The 17,202-nt window shown below is 59.6% G+C and overlaps 1 long non-coding RNA gene across 1 annotated transcript; it reads left to right on the top strand.

Annotated features, from left to right (window-relative positions):
- The first annotated feature begins 8,869 nt into the window (after nt 1–8,869).
- Nucleotides 8,870–15,876, top strand: LOC125926302 (uncharacterized). Its single transcript, XR_007459053.1, has 3 exons — nt 8,870–8,956; nt 12,400–12,465; nt 15,181–15,876. It is a non-coding gene; the product is annotated as an uncharacterized LOC125926302 (long non-coding RNA).
- The last annotated feature ends 1,326 nt before the right edge of the window (nt 15,877–17,202 follow it).

Below are 17,202 nucleotides of genomic sequence, written 5' to 3'. Positions count from 1 at the left end.
CTCTCTCTCCTCTCTCAGAAATAAACATTAAAAAAATTACAAAAATCATAGTCATCAAGATGAGTGTGATGTGGTTTGTTGTCTCACAGTGGCTTTGATGTGCCTTTCAATCTCCTTTTGACCTAAGCCGGTTTGAGATGGGCTTCTGTTTCTTGTCACCAGTCCTGGTCAGGGCGGGTTCAGGGGCTGAAATGAGGGATCAGCCAGCAGTGCTGTGGCTTGTGGAGAAGTTCACTTCTCTTCTCTCAGGTGACGGCCCAGTCGGGTGCTCCCAGTGGCGGAAAGCGCTCCTCCCTTCGGGGACCCAGGCGGGTGGCGGCGGCCCTGTCAGCTCAAGGTGGAGCTTGTGAGGTGGCTCTGCTGGGAATTGTGTCCCAGAGCCACACCTGCTGCTGGAAGGGCTGCGCCCAGAGGACAGAGCGGACTCCGGAACAGTGCCAGCTGCTGAACGCTCCGCACCCAGCCCCGCTCCGTCCTGCTGGACGAACCAGCCGGACCCCAGGCCGAGACCCTGCTGCTGAGTGTGTGACGGGTGGGCGCACGGTGGAAGGAGCCTGCGGGCACGTGCGTGGAGGGAATCCCAAAAGGCCACCATGGGAACCCCCGAGGGAATGGTGGCCTCCAAAAGATAGGACCGCCTCTTTAAAAAAAAAGTTTTGTTTTTTTAAAAAAAAAAAAATTTTTTTTGATGTTTTTATTTATTTTTGAGACAGAGAGAGACAGAGCATGAGCAGGGGAGGGGCAGGGAGAGAGGGAGACACAGACTCTGAAACAGGCTCCAGGCTCTGAGCTGTCAGCACAGAGCCCGACGCGGGGCTCGAACCCACGGACTGTGAGATCATGACCTGAGCTGAAGTCGGACGCCCAACGGACTGAGCCACCCGGGTGCCCCTAAAAAAAAAGTTTTTTAATGTTTATTTTTGAGACAGAGCACGAGCAGGGGAGGGGCAGAGAGAGAGGGAGACACAGAATGGGAAGCAGGCTCCAGGCTCTGAGCCGTCAGCAGAGCCCGACGTGGGGCTCGAACTCACGAACCGCGACATCATGACCTGAGCTGAAGTCGGACGCTTAACCCACTGAGCCCCCCCCCAGGCGCCCCATGACCGTCTCTTAAACCCCAGAACCTGTGACTGAGGCCTTGTTTGGAAACAGAGTCTTTACAGGTGTAATTAAGCTAAGGATCTCATGGGAGTCATCCGGGACTCTCCAGTGGTGTCCCCTGTAAGAGAATAGAGGGGGAGATTTGAGGCACAGACCCAGAGGAGGAGCCACGTGAGGGTGGAGACTTTCAGGGACAAGGCCACAAGCGCAGGGACAGACTGGTGCTCCAGGAGCTGGAAGGAGCTGGAAGGGGCAAGGAGGGAGCCCGGCCCCGCCCACACCTTCACTTCGGATCCCTGGCCTCCAGAACCGGGACAGAATAAATTTCTCTTGTTGTAAGCCCCCCAGCTCGCGGCAGTCTGTTATAGCGACCTCAGCACACCCTTCCGCGGGGATGCCCGGACTCGCTCCAACAGCTGGACAGCTGAGCCCAGAACTGGCCGCCGGGTCCCCGGGTCCCTGCCGGGGTCGGCCTGCCCTCTCCACTAGCCCGACTTCGGGAGCTGGTGTGGGGAGGGGACCCCAAGACCTGGCTGGGGGAGGAGGGGCCTGAGACCCGCTTCTGTCCCAGGAGGAGGTGTTTGGAGGCTGATGGCAACTTGGAAAGGAGAGCTCGTTGCCAAGAGGGGGGCTGTGGCATCTAACGTACGCGCTTCCTTCCCCCCGGGGAAGGAGGGTTGAGAAGGAAGCCTCCGTACCCCTGCTCTCTGCTGAGCTGATTTCCGTTAAAACTCTGCTTCTCAGCCTGGCCCAAGCGCCCGGGGCACGGTATTGAACCTTTCTTGAGGTGCTCAGAGACTTCAGATCTGTGGTCAGATGGAAACAGATTTCCTGCCTGCTCAGTGCCCCGTGCCCCAGCCCCCCTCCCCCAACAGGGGTCTGTGTTTCTCCCCCCCCGTGGCCCTTAGCACCGGGGCACGGAGGAGGCCCCCAGAAGAGGGCAGAGCCAGTGGGGCGTGGATGCCCACCCCACCCACCCCTGTAGCACAGAGGCCATCTGTAGCAGGAGCTGGGAATGGGGCCCCGGTGGTGGGCAGGGCACAGCGGGCCTGTGGGAGGTGGAGGGGCCACTGGGGAAGGGACTTACCAGCAGGCAGCTGCTGCTGAGACCCCAGGAGGCCCTCCTCTCTTCCCGTAATGACAGAGGTAATGACGGAATGGGGTGGGGTGCCAGCTTCTGCCTCCAGGGCCCAGCCCCTCCCCTCAGCTGTCTCCCACCTGCTCTCCACCCCCACTCCTCTCTGCTGGCCCTCTGCCAACTGAAGAGCTGGGCCAGCACACCTGTCCAGGTACAGCAGGGCCACTCGTAGGCGGGGGCTCCTGCCCCGGTTGGTTCACCCTGCTGAGGATTTGGGGGACACCCAATGCCCCCCTTCCCTAGCCCGGCCTCCACCCAGACACCTTCCCAGCCAGGCTTGGAGTGAACAGGTGCCTGCCCGCAGCCCCACACCTGCCGGGTGACTCTGGGGAAAAGTGTTCCCCACCCGCCTTGGGTGGGGCGGGGGGGCCCCCAAGGAGGCCTCCCTCCAAGGGCCTGCCAGGCGTGAGGGGAGACAGAATTTCCCCGGAGAAGGTGGTGGACAGGATCTCCTCCAAAGCTTTCGCTTTCTGGGACACTGCTCACCTTCACTCTATAGCTGGCACGGCGGGGGGGGGGGGGGGGGGGCGCGCGCAGGGCTGAGGTTGCCGGCTGAGGCTGAACGGACACTTCCTCCCTGCCTCCCTTCCCCTCCCTCAGCTTTCCTGGGATCTGGGGCTCTTTGCCCTTGCCCAGTCACTCAGGTGCAGGGAGGGGGGTGTGGAGGACTTTGGGCAGGTTCCCAGGGCCTACGGGGCGGCCCCCTCTTTTCCCAGAAAGAGGAAGGAAGGCCCGGTATCTGGGGCCTCCATCACCACCCTCTCTGTGGCCAGAAGCTCCACCCTGCGACCTGGCCTCCTGGAGACCGGCCTTGGGGGGGGCGGGGGGGGGGGTGGAGATGGTCCCCCAGGAGCACCCCCCCACCCCAGGGCGGACGTCTGCCCTCTGTGCTTCAGGGCCAGCCGTGCGGGGTCTCAAGGGCCAGTCCCCTCTGTGCCCACTCTCCCAGGCCCAGTGTGGCCAGGGACAGGGGCCAGGCTCTCCCGCTTCTCCAGGGGCCCCAGAGTGGCCCCTTTGCCCTCTGGCTGGCCTTGCAAGCCTTGCCCAGCCCCAGGAGCTGCTGTGAGCACCCTCATCTTGGCTGTGGACCCACCCTGCCCCTGCCCAGGTGCGGGGGGTGGGGGGTGATGTAAGAAAGGCCTTCTCTGATTCCCCTGGGCGCCAAGCTCCAGGAGCCAGAAGGGAGGGCAGGGCTGCAAACTGTGGTCTCTGAACTCCCGCTGGGAAAGGCGGTTACACAGAGCATCGCGCAGACACATGTAGATGAGCGCCCCCCCTGCAGGCGGTCACCCCCTCTCCAGGTGAGAAGCCCTGTCCCTGTTGGAGAACCTGTTGTCCTTCAGCAGCGGGAGGGACCCCGGGGGCACCCACTGCACGCAAGGTCTCCGGCCCACCGGCTCTGCGAGGGGGATGCTGCTTTCAGAGGACTTAATCCCGATGGGAAGACAGGAACAGGCAAAGGGGGGCACGGGTCAACGATGACGGCCCCGCGCTGCAGAATAAAGGGTGACGTCCAGGCGCCACGTCCAGAGGTCGCTACTGTAAAGCAAATTGGTTCCTTCCCTCCTTCATTCACTGTTTGTTTGTTTGTTTGTTTGTTTTGCAGCAACTCTTTGCTCCGTGCCCATCAAGAGTGGGCGCTGTTCTGGGCGCCCCCCTCCCCGCAGTCCAGCAGGGAAAGACCCACACGACAGGACAGGGGGTGTCAGGTTGACGGTGTGTTTGAAGGAATGAGGCGAGCCGGGTTAGGGGGACGAGGCGAGGGGCGGGTGGATCACAGAATTCAAAAGATGGTCCTCGTGAAGGCAGTGGAGCCAGGCAGCGAGGCGGGAGCCGCGAAGAAAACCTGGGGGACAACGGTCCTGGGTGATGCTCTGGGAACTGCGAGGGGGCCTGAGGCTCCGGCGAGGTGAGAGGCAGGCGGGGAGGGCCTGGTGGGCACCCCGCGGTCGGCTGGGCTCACAGGTCACCCCGGAGCCCATGAGGCGGAGCTGGGGACCACGTGGCCGGGAGATGCAGGGACCCCCCCCCCCGGCCCCCAGAAGCCTGCCGTGAAGCGGCCGCTTCTGCGTGTATTTGGGGAACACAATTACATTTTCACCTTATTTGCATTAAGAAAAAACAAAAAGCAGAAACGAAGACCCGCGTGTCCTGTGGGCACCACCTGACATGGGAAGTGGAAAGGGTGGGAGGTCCCAGGGGACACCGGGTCTCCAGGGCGCCTGTGGAGACCCACAGCCGCCGCCCAAACTCTGCCAAAACCCCAGGTCGGGCAGTAGCAGGGAAGAGGGCTGTTTAAACTGTTGCCTGGGGGCTCATCCCGAGAGCCCCCTTGGGGTGGAGGCTACTCCAGGGGTCCCTGGGGCTCCCCTCGGCCAACTTCCTCCTGTTGGAAGGCAGAGGAACAGAGCTGCCTCGGAAGGTGGATGTCTTCACAGCCAAAAAAAAGTCCCTTTGCTACAGGCTCGGGAAGCAAGGCCGATCCGAGAGAACGGTGCAACTTTTTTTTTGTTTCTAAGATTTTATTTTTAAGTCACCTCTACACCCAAGGTGGGGCTCTGATTCACAACCCCGAGATCAGGAGTCGCGTGCTCCGCTGACCCAGCCAGCCAGGCACCCCCCACCCGCCCCCACGATGGTACAGCTTTGGAGCCGAAGCAAGCCCTAGCTCTCAGAGTCCGGGGGCTGATTTTCCCCAGGGGTGCGGGTGGGGGGCTCAGAGGCTGGTTCTAAGCCGGGCTTTCTGCAAAGCTTTTAAGGACTGGAGGTGTAGCCTCCTGAGCTAGTCAACTCTGCAGAGCTAAGAGAAGCACCCTTGCAAGCACTCTGTGACCTTGCCCGCTCTGTGACCTTGCCCCGCAGAGGAAGGGGAAGGACCGGGTTCTGCCCATGGCCCCGATTCCTATTCAGCTGTGTGACTATGTCCCAGCTACTTCAGCTCCCCCGTTCGTAAAACAGCAATTAGCATACCCCCCACTTCCCTCCAGAGTCCCCAGGCCTCACCGAAATGCGCACGTAAATCCCCTATCGCCCCCAAAAAACCAAAAACCAAAAAAACACCAAACAAAACAAAGAAGTCACGCCTATTCTCTTCTCCTTCACCTTTGTACCTGAACAGTCAACACCAAGGCTATGTGAACACTCTCTAAGCACCCCTCACCTCTCCTCACTCCAAGCAGGGGGCGGGGGGGGCGTGGGTTAGTATAGTATATAGCATAGTATAGTATGAGTTTATCCATGCTATCCGTTTAGTATAAGTATATCCATGCTACAGGTGGGGTATACTTATCCTGAAAATTATTCCTTATTCATCAGACATTCAAAATAACGGAGACTCTCGTATCGTATCTGACACCCCTAGTCCCATCCATCCCAGAGACTTCTTGCAATTCAAGCTGTATGTTTTTATCATTCCATCTTTCCCGGAGCTGAGACGGTTTCTTCTTTTTGCATTTTATAGGTTTACGGTGGCAAGAAAAAATTCTGGTCAGCCCGCTGATTGAAAATGTAACTACAAAGGGAATCATCTGTTTTATTGGTGTGTTACCAGAAGGGGTAGACTGGATTCCCAATAACCCCACACAGCTTGTGAATATTACCTGAGTGTCATGCTTGAGGATTGCCTCACTCACGAGTATGAGACCCCTTTGCAGCCAACGTGGAATTGTTGTCTGTGTTTGGGGCCCCACAGTGACATTTATTCCCAATAATCTTGCTGCAGCGGGTTCTTGGTATTTTACAGTCATGATGGCAGTAAAATTTATATCCTACAGAATTATGGCAATATTCAGCTACTAATGGGCTGATTATTTTTGTTTGTTTGTGTTTGAGAGCCATGAAAATAAAATTTACTCCCAACAATTCAGCTGCAAGTTTATGTCCCTAAAGCTGACCGTAAATAATAAGCATAATAACAGAATGCCTGTAAAACACATCAAACACTCTTCTCGGAAAAAGTGGGCTCTCTGTGCCGCTCCCCTGCTGGGGTGGGGTGGGGGGTTGGTGAGGAGCCCAGCCCAGAAGTCAAGGTCACTGGGACTCAGCTGCCTGGGGAGCTAGTTGGTTCCCAGGTCAGAGCCTACTAGTCTGGGAAATGGGAAGAGAAAATGGCTGAGAAGGGTTGGCCATGAGTGCGTGCAGTGACCTCTCTCCGGATGGTCCTTGTGTTGTTTTCCTGGGGCCGCGGGGACAAACCACCAACAGAAGTTGATTCTCTCACGGTTTTGGAGGCCAGAAGTCAGAAACCATGGTGTGGGCAGGACCGTGCTCCCTCCGAAGTCTCTAGGGGAGAATCCTTCCTGCCTCTTCCAGCATCTGGTGGCCCACGCACTCCTTGGCTGGGAGCTCCGCTGCTCCAAGCCCTGACTCTGTGGTCTCAGGTCTCTCTCTGTGTCTCCGTGGCAGTCATCTCCCCTGTCCCTCATAAGGACACCGGTCATCGGATTTAGGGCGCATCCTAATCCAGGATAATCTCCTTAACTGAATTGCATCCCCCGCAGACCCTTTTCTCAAACGAGATCACTTTCGTAGGTTGTGGGTGGGCCTATTTGGGGGGAGGGTCAATTCAACCCACTATAGTAGCATCCCCGTCATTTGTCATTCGTCATTCTTACTACGGTCTGTTGCTGTTGCCAGTTGGGAGTTAAGACGGGAAACCCCGAGAGGAACCAGCCCTGAGGACGGAATCAGGTAGGAGGTGCCCCTGGGGCATCATGAGGTCCATGCACACAACGGAGTATCGCTGGGTCTTAAGGAGAATGGAAATCCTGACACGTGTGGATGAATCCCGAGGACCAGGCGCTCAGCGAGAGAAGCCAGTCGAAAGGGCAAATACCAAATACCGCAGGGTTCCACTCACTGAGGTGTCCGGAGGGGTCCCGTTCGGAGAGACAGGGCGCCAGGGGCTGGGGGAAGGGCGAGGGGGCGTGGGTGTCTAATGGCGACAGAGACTGAGTTCGGGAAGATGCCGAAGTTCTGGGAACGGGTGACGGTCACGGTTGCACAACAGCATGAATGTGCTTAATGCTACCGAATCGAAACACTCAAAGATGGTTCAAATGGCAAGCGGTACAGTATGTGTGTTCTACCACAATTAAAAAAAAAAAAAAGAAGAAGAAGAAGAAGGAGAAGAGAAGAGAAAGCCACAAGGAACCCGTGGACTTTCTCGGTCCCATTTGGCTGTGGGGAAACCTGGCCTCAGAGAGGCAAAGCGAACCACACGGGACACGTGGCAGTTAAGTGGGTTCCCAGCCCTGGGGGAGGCCTCACTTCCGCGCTTTCCCAGCAGGCTGGGAACAGACTACCTCGTCTCCCAGGGGGGACCAGGAGCCTGGACAGCGCGGGACTCACGGAGGTCGGATAGTTCCCTCCCAACTCCGCTAGCCTCGGGTGCCCCCCGAGGCCCCTGCCCCGCAGTCTGCTGTATCTCGGAGTGCACCAGCACCTCCCGACCCGGAATCCGGGGTGCCTGGCTCACTCCAGACCCCCCCCCCCGACCCAGCTCAGAGTCTCCGGCCTACAACCTGCCCTGGCAATTAGATGATGCCACAGGGAGCCCGGGGAGGGGCCGGACGTGATCTCAGAATTAACTGGACTGCTTGTTTTTTTTTTCTTTTTTCTTGAAAAAAACATTTGTTTTAATGTTTACTTATTTTGGGGAGACAGAGAGCCAGCAGGGGAGGGACAGTGAGAGAGGGAGACACAGAATCCGAAGCGGGCTCTGAGCTGGCCGCCCAGAGCCCGACGCGGGGCTCGAACCTACAAAGCCCAGGATCGTGACCTGGGCTGGAGTCAGGTGCTTAGCCGGCTGAGCCACCCAGGCGCCCCTGGACTGCGTGTGATCATCCGGGTTCTCTGGCTTCTTTCCCGCTGAGTCCAGAGCCGCAGGCTGGGGAACCGTTCCTTGGAATCGGTCATCGCGGAGGGCCACGGGCACTCTCGTGAGACAACAGGGGCAAAGCCGTCGTCCGCTCATTGCACGCCCACTCCACATGGTGGTAGCTCACCCCTCCAACGTGCTCTCTGTCTACGCTGCCCCCACGCCCCTACCTTTCAGCAAAGCCCCACCGCCCAGGGTTCCAAACCCTGCTCACAGCTTCCTGCTTCTGGGCCTTTCCTGCACCTTCCTGCCTTTCTCCTCTCCTGCCTGGACATCGAGAGCTGCGGGACCCCTTGCCCGCCGTGCCCACCGCCCCCTCTGCTAGCTCTGTGAGTGGTCCGAGCCCTGGGGCGGCACTCAGCACCTGAGGGGGGGGCTAGTTTTACTCCTCCCAGCCTGGGACCCCGCTGCCTTGAGATCCCCAACCTTGTCATCCTGCCCTGAGATTCGAGCCTCTGGCTTGGGCTGCCGCAGGCAAGAGCTCGGTCCCCGCTGCTCACATGTGAATGAACAGAAGGCAGGTGTCCGGGCCTGGCTGGGAGTGGGGGGCCCCTCAGGATTCTGCTGTCGCTCAGCCCAGGAGCAAGGTCCCCACTGCTTCCTGCGGGGTCAGAAACAGGCCCCTGGCAGCAGCCATTGTTTCTGGGGCCACTAGAGGGAGACCTTCGCAGCCCGGCTTCCCACTTGGCCAAAGCCGCCCCACCGCACGGTGAGAGTGAGCAGAGAAAATTGTGTGTGTGTGTGTGTGTGTGTGTGTGTGTGACCTGGGCCGCAGCGGCCGTGGGCCGTGGAGTCCTGCGCGCGCTGCGTGGTGGCCTGGCTTCCTGCGGGTGGACAAGGTCTGCTTCCTGGGTGGTGGGCAAGACTTAGAACCGGAGGGGCGGGGGCGGGGTGGGGAGGTGGGTGGCACTGGGGCAGGGAGGGCAGCAAGTAAGAGCCAAGATGACGTTGATGGAGGACACGTATCTGGGGCTTTTCCGTGTCCCGTGCCGTTCTCGGCATTCTGTGTATATTGTGAGAAATAATCCTGTAGAGGGTGAAGGCCTATTAACACAATATCCATGTTGCGGAGGAAGAAACCGAAGGCCGGAGAGTAACTGGCCGAAGCTTTAAGTAGGGCCAGAGCTGGGATTTGAACCCATGGAGGGGGAGCCAGGATTTGGGCCCCATAGCAGTGAGAGGGGAGCCACGTCAGGGCACAGCCAGGGTGGTCTGAGATAGCCCTTGGGCCTGGCTTTGGATTCCAATGTCTGCCAGCCGAGTGTCCTTGGGCAGGACGCCCCACTTCTCCGAACCCCACTTCTTTAAGCTGGGGCTATTGGCATCTATCTCATGGGGTTATTTAGAGGTTTAACTGAGACCCAGGATGTAAAGGGAGGTAGACTCCGGGGCTCTCGCTATAGCCCTTGGCGTGTGGCCACAGGGCCTTTGCATGTACCATGTGTGCACCTAAGATGCCCATTATAACATCCTTGCTCCCCTCACCGCGGACTTTTCTTCGCTTCCTCCCTCTGCCGCAGGGCTGGCTTCAGAGGATATGACCCACGTAGGTGCCCCACGCTCAGAACCACCCCGCGCTGGGCTTAATGCTCGGCAGTCCTCATCTGAGAAGTCTCAGTACTTTCTGAAGCAGGGACCCAGCATTTTCATTCGGCACCGAGCCCTGCCCTAGTTACAGCCCAGTCAGCTCTCCTGGTCCTCTGCTGTATCCCTGCATCCGCCCTGGGTAGGGGGGAGCCTCCAAGGCCAACATGTGGGACCCTCCGCCTGAGTGTGCACGAGCTGGGAAGAGAAGCTCTCACGCTTCGGGGCGAAGCCCCTGTCCCGGCCCCGTGCACTCACCCACCTTCAGGCCCACGTCTCAGAGCACCCACGGCCTCGGGCCTCAGGCAGCCCGAGCGAGCGGAGGCACAAACAGGGCCTTTCCGCTGGCATCTCTCACCCCTCGCCGCTGGCTCCTGGGCTGGGGACCTGCCCCCTGGCCCGGCCTGACGGTCCGGGGTGAACGGCCTTTGGGGCAGGCGGTGTTCTGGGAACAAGTAGTCCCCTGGCCAGCCTAGCCGGAGGCCTCTCCAAGGTCCGCCTGGGCCCGAGGGCTTTCCCCAGGTGCCGTGGGCCCTCCGGGTACAGACCATCCAAAGGTGACCTGAGGTGACTCGGGGACTGGTCTTTCCCACCTGGTCTCCCCCTCACCAAAGCCTGGTCTGGTTTGTCCCTCACACTGGCTTGCTGTCCCTGATTTGGGAATTCACCTCCTGGTCTGCCAAATTTGGCAAGGTGAAGCTTAGAGGAGGCCCATTTCCCCGTGAGATCTGCACCCAGGTGACATGTGGCCCAGCAACCGCTCCGGGGCCCCTGCGCCGAGAGCCTGCTTGAGGGCGCCTCCCGTTGGCTGCTCCTCTGGAAGGATGAGACTTTCCGGAACCCTGGCTAGTCAGTTACCTGAGCTGATCAACGCCCCTCCCCTCTGCACCTCCGCACCCCTGCAGAAGTTGTCTGCATTCCTGAGAGGAGCACCCAGCCACAGGGGCCCAGTACTGGGTGAGGAAGCCCACTCGATTTCTGGAACATTCTGCCACAGGAGAGTACTGATATTGAGCCCACATCCGCCATGTTACTTTTCTGACCTTTCTGCCCTCGGTCTTGGGTCTGTTATTCCCACACCCAGAGTGCACGAAGTGCCGACCCTCGGAATCCTCTGCTGTCCCTGCCCAGGGACACCAGCTCGGAACCCTGGCTGTGGGCCACCCACCCGATCCTGCATCTCTCCAGAACCCTCTTCCAGAGGGTCTCCAAATCCACACGGGCTTGTCCCGCGTGACCCTAAGCAGGCCCTCAGGGCCACCTCGTCGGGGCAAGACAACCACAGGTAATGACGTTTCCAGGGAGGACATCAGCGGTCCCCAGGGCGCCCCAAGGGATGAAGACCTTCCAGGGCTCAGTGAATGACCACCACTGGCGGTCCAGGAGGCAGGCAGGGGCATGAGGTGCAAAGAGGGAAAGCAGAGTCTCCCAGACTCTCCAAAGGGAGAGTGTATTTCCCTTCGCCACTCGCTGCTGAGACACAGCTGGGAATGTGGGACATTGGAGCCTCGGAAGCATAAAGGTCCCCTGGGGCACAGGGTCTCCAGGGAGTGAAGTGTGTGTCAATCTAGGCTGCAAGCCTTGGCCCCTGCTGACATGCCTCACGGTCGCCCACAGGAAGGGGTCCGCTCATTAAATGGGGAGAATGTCCCAGAAATAAGGCCGCTTGTGGATCCTGGCCAGGCTCCCAGCCCAACACCGCCAACACATAATCTTAGGTGTTAGCTCTCCCGGGCGATGATGCTCACCCTGGGCTGAGTAAATAGCTTGTAAGAAACCCAAGAAAGCACGGCAGTGTGGACCCGTGCCCACACGCCATACTTTGCCACCATTTACAGAGACAATGCTGCTTCCTGACTCTACCCCTGCTGTCATGGTGTTTGAAACGGAGAGGAGAGGGGCTCCTGGGGGACTCAGTCGGTCAAGCGTCCGATTGGGCTCAGGTCGCAATCTCGCGGTTCGTGGGTTCGAGCCCCGCGTTGGGCTCTGTGCCGACAGCTCGGAGTCTGGAGCCTGCTTTGGACTCTGTGTCTCCCTCTCTCTCTGCCCCTGCCCCGTTCATGCTCTGTCTCTCTCTGTCTCAAAAATAAATAAAACGTTAAAAAAATTTTTTTTTAATAAAAAAAAATGTTTTTTTTAATGAAATGGAGAGGAGAGGCCCATGTAAAGAAATAGGAAAATATGTGTTGGTCTGTGCCCCCGGTTCCTGCCTCAGAGCCCCCAAAACCCTTGTAATTTCCTAAGCGATCAGAGTTCTAGGAACATATTTTGTTCTAGGGTTTGGTCTTTGGTCCCTTGGAATCCCCCGGGTGATAGGAATGTCTTTTGTTCCAGGGGGGTGACTCTGGGTGGGGGGTGGTCTCCAGGATGGGGACCGGCCGCCTGGAAGACCCGAGCCGTGGTAGGGGCTTGGAAACTTCGGTCCCAGCCCCCTTCCTCCCAGGAGAGAGGAGGCGCTGGAAACGGACTGATGACTGATGGTGCCTACGGGAGGAAGCCTCCGTAAAAATCCCCCGAAGTACAGGGTTTGGGTGAACACATCTACATGCCAGGAGAGTGAAAGGGCCCAGCTCCACGGGGACCGAAGCTCTTGAGCTTGGGAGCCTCCCAGACCTCGCCCTCTGTGTCTCCTCACCCGGCCGGCCGTCTGTGTCCTTGAGCGTTTCCTCTATGGTACAATAAACTGCTTCTCCAACAGGTACTCGAATCCGAGGAGGAGGGCATCACGGGAGTCTCTGATGTGTAGCCAAGTCAGACAGAAGCGGTGGGTTCCCTGGGGACCCCCTCCTTGCCGCTGAAGGGAGGGGCAGTCTCGTGGGACAGAGCCCTTCCCCTGTGGGATCTGTCTCCAGGTGGACGGTTGTCAGAGTTAAACTGCAGGGAGCCCCGCTCGTGTCACTGAGGACCGCGCCGTGTGGGGCAAGCCCTGGGAGAGCGTGGCCGGGTCTGAGAGGAGGGGTGAGCACGCCGAGACCCCCCCATGAGACCAAGACACAGACTGGGCAGACCACAGGTGGGGCGGTGGGCCTTTGGCTGCGTGAACCGAGGACGGGCTGAGGGGCGCGTCTGAGACGGGAGATGGCCCCGCAGGGGAGAGGGGAGAAGGGGCTGATGCAGGGCAGGCTGCGGAGGGGTCAGCTCAGGGGGAGACGGGTTAGGGTTTTGTTCCGCTGTGAATGAAGAGAGCAGGGAGGTCTTGACGTTGTGGGTTGGGGGCACGGGCTGAGCTGAGCAGGCATGGGCTCAGCTGAGCTGAGCAGGAAGAGAGCAGGTTCGTGGGGGACGGGGGCTTGCCCGACAGACCCTCAGATCTCTGGCCGTACATCCAGTGGGGTATTTGAGGCAGCCAGGTTGAGCCGCTCAGGTGCAGGGGGAGCGGGAGAGGGGCTGGCCGCTCCCCTCGGTCCCGGAGCAGGTGGGTGCCCTACGGCGCCCCTGAGCCTTGCCATGGCTGCTGGGGCTGGTGGGCAGACCGTGCCACTGGTTGTCCAGGAGTGGGGACCATAGGCTGTCCCCGGAGTCACCCCACATCTCTTCACAAGAGCAAAGCGCACTGGGGACGGGCAGCCGGTCACCTCGGGGCCATCAGCACCCGCCTGCTGGCCAGCGGCGCCCCGTTCCCTGTCCAGGCCCCAGCTCCTGGAGGCTGCCAGTCTTTGGCCCGGCTGTGCCTGGCTCCCGCTGCGTCCCACTGCTTCCTGAAGCGGGCTTCTTCCAGGTTCCGGCTAGGTTCTAGGTTCTATCACTAGTCAGAGCTAGTGACGGTGATAGTTCCAGAATTTCTATAAAGTTTCTACAAAGGGACCCATCCAGCAGCGCCCCAGGGAGGGCCGGGGCTCTGGGACCTGACTTTACCCTGCTGACCTGGTAATGCCCTGGGTTACTCGGATGGAATATCCTTTGGGGAGGCCTGGTGGCCATTTGGGAGCGGTGCTGAGGTCCCCTGTGCCTGAGCTGGAGGAGGACGGAGACCTGAGAGGCCTGCAAACGCAGCAAAGAGTCTGGCAAATTAAATCCTCAGCGTATGGGGCGCCTGGGTGGCTCAGTCGGTTAAGCGGCCGACTTCGGCTCGGGTCATGATCTCACGGTCCATGAGTTCGAGCCCCGCGTCGGGCTCTGTGCTGACAGCTCAGAGCCTGGAGCCTGTTTCAGATTCTGTGTCTCCCTCTCTCTCTGACCCTCCCCTGCTCATGCTCTGTCTCTGTCTCAAAAATAAAAATAAACATTAAAAAAAAAAAAATAAAAAAAAAAAATCCTCAGCGTAAAGGTCCGGGCAGTCTCGCGCATCGCTGGTAGGGGCATGCAGGGATGTGGCCACTTTGTACCCACATCAGCGTGTCTGCCCGAGCTGAGCGGACTCCCGGCCCAGGACCCAGCAATGCCACGGGACCCCTTCGTGTGCTGATCGGAGGACGTGGGCTAGGAGGGTCGCTGCTACGCCATCCGTAACCTCCGAAAGCGGAAAAGGCCCCAACGTCTGGCAGAACTTCGGAAGGGTTGTTTGAGGCCTTGCGGAGGCTGGGAACGTTCTGTGTCCTGACCCCGGACCCCCAGGATTTCTGCATCTGCCTGGATGGATGTTACATCTCAGCCTAAAAGGTTTGCAACCCCCTCCCCCCCCCCCCCCCCGCAATCTGCTTCTCTCGCCGGGTGTGAGCCCAGGGGGCTGACCCAGATGTGAGGGCGAAGGCAGCCGCACACAGCCCCTTGGTCGGTCCGTCCGTCCGTCCGCATCCAGCCTGATGCCCGGATCTATCCCGCGCCCTCACCCTCCTCCCATAGTCATCTGGGCTCAGGAACTGGCAAACCAGCTACCCAGGCCCCCAACGGGGCCTTTGTCCTGCCCCCCTCCTTCCTCCTGCACCCCGAGATCGGTCCAGACACAAAGCTCTGCCTTCAGAGCAGATCCAGAAGCGGCCCCTCCTCACGCCTCTGCCTCTCCCCTGCAGGAGGCACCTCCACCTGGGGCTCCTCCCTTCACTCCCCGGGGTCTTGCCCCCACAGAGGCAGGAGCTGGGAAATAACCCAAACGCCTTCCCACAGCTTCCCAGGCCCTGGAGGGACTGAGCCTCTGCCCCTCTTCCCAGCCCCCTCCCTGGGCTCCAGCCTCCCAGGCCTCCCGGGCACATGCTCAGCTCAGGATGCCCCCTGTTTCTTCTGCTGGCATCCTCCCCCTCTTCCAGGCCCCCCACGGCCCTCACTTCCTGCCATCGAGGCCTCACTGAAGCCCCACGCTGGCCCTCAGCTCTAAGGGAACATCTGTGCCCCTGCTTTGCCCGGGGACCCCAGGGTCCCCAGGGGATGAATGGTGGTGGGTCTAAACCAGTCATCCCAGCCCCCTACTCTTTTGCCAGTGATTGGTCTGGGGTGACCATGCGACCCAGGCCTATCAGTGAAACAGGAGGGGAGGGTCTCTGAGGGCTTCTGGGAGGCTCAGAGAGAAATCTGTTTTGTTTGCACCCCGTTTCCTCTTGCTTAGTGCCCTGTCTTGTAAGGGTGTGATGCTTGGAGCTGCGGCAGCCGTTTTATGCCCACGAGGAGCACCATCTCCAATACCGGGGTGACCACAAGTCTGGATATGACTCCCGGGATGCAGGATTTCCAGCACTAAAATTGGAAAAGTCCTGGGCAACAGGATAATTAGTCGCCCTAACCTGGTGACATGAAAGGGCAGAAGGAACTGGCCCTTTGCCAACATCCTTGAAGGGCCAACCAGCTCTGGAAACCCCTAACCTCTGGATTTTTCTGTTATATATAAACAATGAATATCTTCATGGTTTAAGTCTCTGTGTCGTTACTTGTTTGTCGTCTTGCCTGCCCTCTCCGCCTTCTCCCCAGACCCAAACCCTGAGCCCCTGGGGGCAGACAGACAGCAGACTTTTCCAGTCTTCCCCTCCCCCCCATCCAGTCTCGGTTGAACAGTCCATGCTGAGTGTCTTCGTGTCCAGGAAATGAGATCAGGCCCAACCTGACTGCTTTCATTCCTGGGTCAGGGGCTCACTACCCTCTCACCCAGTTCCCAAGGCCCCGGGGCCACCCTGCAGCTTGAGATCCTGCCAGCCCTCTCCTGGCCCGTTGCTGACTCAGTGTCTTATCACCTGTCCTGTCCCCGGCCCTCCTCCTGGGAGAGGCCCCACAGGTGGGTGCTGTTTCTCATCTGGCCTTTTTCTCCCCTCTGGGCACTCAAGCCCCCTCTCCTCCGGCTGCTCCCAGCTGCCCTACTGCCTTTCAGTTTCCTGGACTCCAGCTTTTCCCAAAACCGTTGCAACGGCTTTGCCCGTCCCTGCACCCAGGAAGTCGTGCGATCGAGCAGTCCCCCACCCGGGTCATTTCATGATTCGCAGCCTGGTGCCGGGAAAACACTCTGGTGTGTCAGGAACAGCCGCGGGTCTTGTCCTGCCCTGGTTGCCACTCTCTCTGGGACCCCATGCCACTGCCCTCTTCTCTCTGGACCTCGGTCTCCTCCTCTGGCAAGGGACTCGCCTTGACGTTATCGAAGGTCCTCTGATTCGAGCGTGGGTGAGGTGTATTTGGGCCAACACCCCCGAGCGAGCAGGGTTCAGGAGGGGACCCAGGAGGCCTGGCTGGGCCGTTCAAACTGGGCATGGGGTCCTAACCCCGGGGACGGACTGGCCAGGCAGGCCTTTCTCCAGCGGCTGCTCCTCTCCTTGGGAGCTATTGCTGGAGGGGGAGGTGGCCTGGGCTTGGAGGCGAGGCTGCTGGGCCACGTGGGACTGGAGCCAGTGGGCTTCCAGGAAGGGAAACTAAAGATACCCCCTTCCCGGCACGGCTGGAACCCTGAGAGGCCAGGGATCCCGTTCCAGTCGTGCTGTCGCCGGGGGCAAGGGGTGGTGACCAGGAGGGCCCTCCAGCAGCTGTGTTGGGCCTGGCGCTGCTGGGGGCTGGAGCCCAGGACCGGGCATCTATTGGCTGAGTCCCTGAGCCGGTGGGCGAGGTCAGGGCAGGGCCAGCGTGTTACTGGAAGCCCGGTGGCTCCGTCTGTCCCTCTGCCAAGCTGCCCACTGCATTCTTTGGCCTCCTATTTCCAGGCAGGCTCTGCAGAGGTCCCAGCCGTGGCCTGCCTTGAGCCTGGGTGCCGTCATGCCCATGTTTGGGGCACTTGAGCTGTTGTTGGGGACAGCAGTTGAGATGGGTGGCAGGGGGGTGGGGTGGGCAGGATGCTGTGAAGGTAGCAGGGCTCTCGGGGAGCAAGGATCACCCTTCCCTGTGCGGTTCTGAGAGGTCAGGTGACCTGGGTGCGGGAACCCGTGTGTGTGTGTGTGTGTGTGTGTGTGCACAGACTGCAGAGACCAGGAGTCATAGACTTGAGCTTGCCCAAGTATCCCAGGATATGCAGGCCAGTGTGAAGGGCCTGGGGCTCACAGAGGGGTGCACCGTGCCGCTGTCCCCCCGGATGTCAACCTACAGATGGGATTTTAGATCTGCAACCCCTGGGTCCAGGGAGTGAAGTGGAAAAGCGGCCCCACCTGTCACTGCTGGT

This window comes from Panthera uncia, chromosome E1, assembly GCF_023721935.1.
Source record: "Panthera uncia isolate 11264 chromosome E1, Puncia_PCG_1.0, whole genome shotgun sequence".
Classification (NCBI taxonomy): Eukaryota; Metazoa; Chordata; class Mammalia; order Carnivora; family Felidae; genus Panthera; species Panthera uncia.
The sequence above is the reverse complement of the archived record's forward strand: the minus strand, read 5'-3'. Positions and strand labels throughout refer to the sequence as shown.